We start from the raw sequence: 5,206 nt of genomic DNA, 5'->3' as shown, positions 1-5,206 counted from the left end.
GCCTCTTCTAAACCTTCCACATTCAGTCCTAAACCCATCTGAAAAATTCTAAAACCATCCACTGCATGAAAAACTGTCTGGAAACGAAAAAATAAAATAAAATTTCTCAGCAAGAAGACGTCTCCAAAAAGTGGAGCCGCCTCCTTTAGCCCTTGGAGCCGGCTCCACTTTTTGGAGCCGCCTCCACATCAAAAGGGAGCCGGCTCTCTCCCTCTCTGCCCCATCTCTTCATCTTCCCTCTTCTTCAAACGCCTTCTGCAACCTCTCTGCCCTACGCTATGGTTTCCAGAAGTTGTAACTCCATCCCAGTAGCCTCCCAGTCCATGATTAAGTTTAAATACAGTCCATGCATAGATTTAAACAAAGAAAAAAAAACAAGCAAATAACATGTTTCAACAGACTTTTCAAGCATGCAACACATACTGACATATTTTAGTTTAAGCAAGAACAGAGAAAATTTATAATTGATTTAATTAATCCTAGAACTGTTTAGGAATGCAAAGAACACGAAGCCTAAGGGAAAGAGTAAGGACATAACTTGCCTTACACCGACGTCCGTCTATAATCTCCGATGAAACCTCTGTTTCTTCATTTGGTTATTTCCCCAGACGTCTCTAAACCTTCTGTGTCTTATTATGGCGTAATATACTTCTAAAACCCTAGGCAGACACCGTAGATGAGTATTTATAAGCCATACTAATCCTAGGCTCTCTCTTTACCCTAATTGAATTACACGGCCCATAGATAAAACTAGGTTAAAACTTATGTTGGCTACTTATGTGTATACTATAAATACAACCAACCCTAACAGTTACGTTAACAACCAAAAATAAATTACATTTAATTAAATAAATTCAAAATATTAAATCAATACTTTAACACAATTAATTAAAACAAAAACAATTAAATAACAATTAACATAATAATACAATTAAAGCAAAAATTAAAACCATTAAATAAAACAACTAATTTAAATTAATGAAACAAACACAAAGACGCTTAAACAATTAAAAATCTAAATTTAAACAATAAAATAAATGTCAGGACTATCCTTTTGAAATTAGGGGTATTACAACTTATGACTAGAGCAACCTTTTAGGTTGTAGGAACCTTTTTCCTTACCCCCAGTGAGGTGAAGGCGGTATGAGCTTGAGTTGTTACGTGAATAGATTTGGCGGATTTAACGGAATTTACTTTTACCGCATCGTGTTGCCTTTTGGCAGGAACGGATGATTTGACCATGCTCCGCATCATTAAACTTGCAGAGGTATTTGTACCACTTGACGAAATTGTAACATTCTTGCCACCTTTTGTGGTGGTAATGATGTTGTCCGTCACGACTGTGATGTCCTTGGGAGTATTCTTGTTCTTCGTTTGAATCTTGTTGGAAGTCATAGACTCTGACGATAAATTTGTTGAGGATTTGATGTAGGAGAAAGAGATGAGAGACAGAGGATGTCTCACCGGGCGTGCCAGAAATTTGTACGCACAAATTTTGTAGTCTACGAATAAAGAACAAAATAGGGAGCAAAAATAATATTTTATTAAATTAAAAAAAATTGGAGTATAATCTTCTGTAATATTCTTTACAAAGAATAAGGTCCTCTGATTCGATCTCCTTTTTTTTGGTTGGTTGGATCCAAGGGCTACACGAACTTGATCTTGAATCACAGTGGAATTTGGATGAAGACAGCACGATTTGATATGCTTGTTGTTGATCACCGTGGAATTTGAATGAAGAACGGCATGATTTGATGTGCTTATTGTTGATCACCGTGGAATTTGGATGAAGAACGGCACGATTTGATGTATTTGTTGTTAATCACCGTAGAATTTAGTTAAAGAACGGCACGATTTGATGTGCTTGTTGTTCTTCGCTTTTGGGCAGAGTTTCTGTATTTCTCTCTGGAATTCTGGATTTTTGAATTCTGAATTTGTCTACCCTCTGGATTTCTGAGTCTCTCAATTTTAGACCTTCTGGATTTCTGATTCTCTGAATTTCTGGACTCTGAATTTGTATCCCTTCTTTCTTCCTCCAGACCTCTATTTATAAGCTTCTTAGATCCATAGGATGATGACACGTGTCCTCTCCTGAAAAGGAAAAAAATCATAACTGGGCCAGAACAGTTATATTATGATAATTATCCTTAACAATAATTATTCTAAATATATTTTATTAGGAATAATTATCTTTCCATTTAATCATCTGGACTGGGTTAATTAAATAATTTAAGTGGACCAAAATTGGGCCAATTAAATAACTTAATTAAATATTAGACCCATATGATGGGTCAATTTATCAAAACTAAAGCCCATTAAAATTTTAGTGTCTACACCACATAAAAATTATTCTTAGTCACATAAGGTCCTATTCTTAAAAAAAAATGAGAGTGCGATAAAATTTTGGGACCAACATCGGTGACCATTTAGATTCCGATGTGAAGTTTACAAAACTTGTGTTCAAAGATTAGGCTTTTCAATTGTTGTTCAATGACTATATGACAAGCTTGCTAGAACAATACCATTTCATTTTATTTTTGGATTGTTGTGTTAAGCCATGTTTGAAAATATTTAATCGAAATTAAAAATGCAAAAACTTTAATTTAAACTTTGAAGGTGTCTTTAATTTTTCTCTAGGTATTAATAGTAGACATATATCAAGTGATTCTCCTATTTTTTTTTTTTTTTTCAAGCTCTTTTTTCATACTTGACCAAGTAACTTAGTATCAAATATGTCCCTTCTAGGTGATATATAAAGATAGCTTGTTTCTTTTATATATCATGCATTTTAATGGTTTGAAGGCAATGTAAGCTATATTCAGCTGCATGAAATTTGATGAAATTGGAGAAAATTTAATTCAATATTTTGTAACTATAATTTTGAACTAAATTTTTTTTTTCAATTCCATCAATTGCAATTCCGAAACTCCAATTCCGAACGGTCAAATTAAAAGTAATAATAATAATAATAAAAAATTCTTTTTTCTGCAATCTTTCTATTTTTCTGTTTTATATGATAACATGTTGTGGATTATTTGAGAAGGGTGTCTTTGCTTGTAAGTAATGGTAATGACTAGAGATATCTACCCCAAGTTTCCTGAGTTATTATAATGTGCCAAATATCTTATATATTATCGTATATAAATATCCGAATTTACAAAAAAAAAAAAAAAAAAAAAAAAAAAAGTCCAAATTTTTTACTGTATCTGATGCTTGAACATGCAAATTTTTTTTTTTTTTTCCGGGCGACTCTAAATTTTTCGCACCATAATGTTCCACGCCTTAATTAATAAATAATTATATGTGTGTATATATATATATATTAATTATATGGGGCAAGTGTTAAGCAAACTAATAATTTAGTCTGTTCAGGACCAGACAAACTAAAGGTGTCTTGCCCTACTATTTACTCTCCACAACCTATACGTGTCCCTAGATATCTACACCTTTTGGGTAAATAATAAAATTTAATTCAGTAAATGTCCCTAGATATATATGATGCTCAAGGACTTAAATTTGGTTTGGTGCACGTTCATTCACGTGGATACATTCATGACCAACCAGATACATTAATATGGGTCTCACATGATCATATAATAATATATTCAACATTACATCTTGAGAAGCATTTTTCATTGAATTATGGTAAATAATATAAATAAATAAAAACTTTCTCTCACAATTGGTTGAACAGTAATATATATATATATATATATATATATATATATATATTCGAATGTTAAAAACAACAACAACAATAATTTTGTGTAAGATGGTTTGCTGTACGTGGGATGTAAAAATTGTTAAATAAAATAAAGGTGGAGTTTACATGCAAAACTATACGTAATTAGTCAAAGCCATGCTTTGTTAAATGGTAAAAGCTAAATTATCAAGCGTGAGAAAGCAATTCAAATCTTGAAATAGACGTGTTAACTAATTAGGTTAGGTTTGCTTGTAAATTGTAATCTTCATTATCTGTATAACTACTTTGTTTTAAATGAAAATGAAACAGTGGGTCTGACTGAAGAGACTAACGTTTTGCACAGTGGTATATTAATATCAGGGTGCAATGGCCATCTAAAACACATTATTGTTTTCATTTAACACAAAACGACGAAATTTAAAGTGACCAGCAAGTGGATTGATTTTTGTCCGTATAATCATGGTAAAATCTTTTTAATTAGATGCATATTTAGACATTTTCGTCATTGCGGGGTTGAGAAGGATCAAGTATACGCAATTTTACTTTCGCATAGATAAAGATTGAATTTTTATTTTGAACCCGTGACTTCCCTATCACAATGGGACAAATTTACTGAACAAATTTTGGGTTTTATTTAGTATATTCCTCCCATCACTCTCAACTATTGAGGACCACTTTAAAGAAGGTTAAAGTTAGGTTTGCTTTTCCTGATAATGTGAGGACATGTTGAAGTAATTAGTGAGGGATAACACTTAGCTACTCACCGGTGAGTAGCTTCATCTTACTCACCTTTTGTGTGTTCCAATAATAATTTACTACATTAGTTTTAATAAAAAAAAATAGTCCACGTATATTTTTCGAATCAACCATTGAATAAATGTGAATTTTTTTTTTTTTTTATTAAAGCTGATGTGATAAATTATTATCAGAACACGCAAGAAGTGAGTAGGGTGAAGTTACTCACCAAGTAGCTAAGCATTATCCATTAGTGAGGCTGTCTAAGGGAAACATATATGTTATCGAACAATAAACCTAACTCGGTTAATTGGTAAATAAGGAAGTGAGAGTTGATGTTTTTCCTTTTATTTATCCAAAGCACCATAATTTTGGTTTATCTTATAACAAAACTATGGATGATGACCTATAAACACAATTAGCCAAGAAAAAAGATGAACGGAAATTTGCATTTTAAGTTCTGTATGAGAAATGTTCCAAGTAGGAGTTTTCTTCCACCTTTCATGGCGCGAGGAATGAGAGAAAATGATGTATTTCTTTTTCCTCCCTCCTTCTTTTTTTTTTTTACTCATCTTTTCTCCTGCCAAACACGAGAGAAGATTTTGAAATTATTTCTCTTCTATTTTTTCTGTCTTTTCTCTGCTCCTTTTTCCCAGCACATCATTTTATTTGAAATGACGGTGTCTGCTTCTTTCTCTCCTTTGACAATGTAATTAATAGCAAAAAATAAAGGAAAAGGAGTGTCAATTTTTTACAGGAGGGAAAACA

This window comes from Cornus florida, unplaced genomic scaffold, assembly GCF_030987335.1.
Source record: "Cornus florida cultivar Cherokee Brave unplaced genomic scaffold, ASM3098733v1 CherokeeBrave_3.0.0_Hap2_Chr11, whole genome shotgun sequence".
Lineage (NCBI taxonomy): Eukaryota > Viridiplantae > Streptophyta > Magnoliopsida > Cornales > Cornaceae > Cornus > Cornus florida.
The sequence above is the reverse complement of the archived record's forward strand: the minus strand, read 5'-3'. Positions refer to the sequence as shown.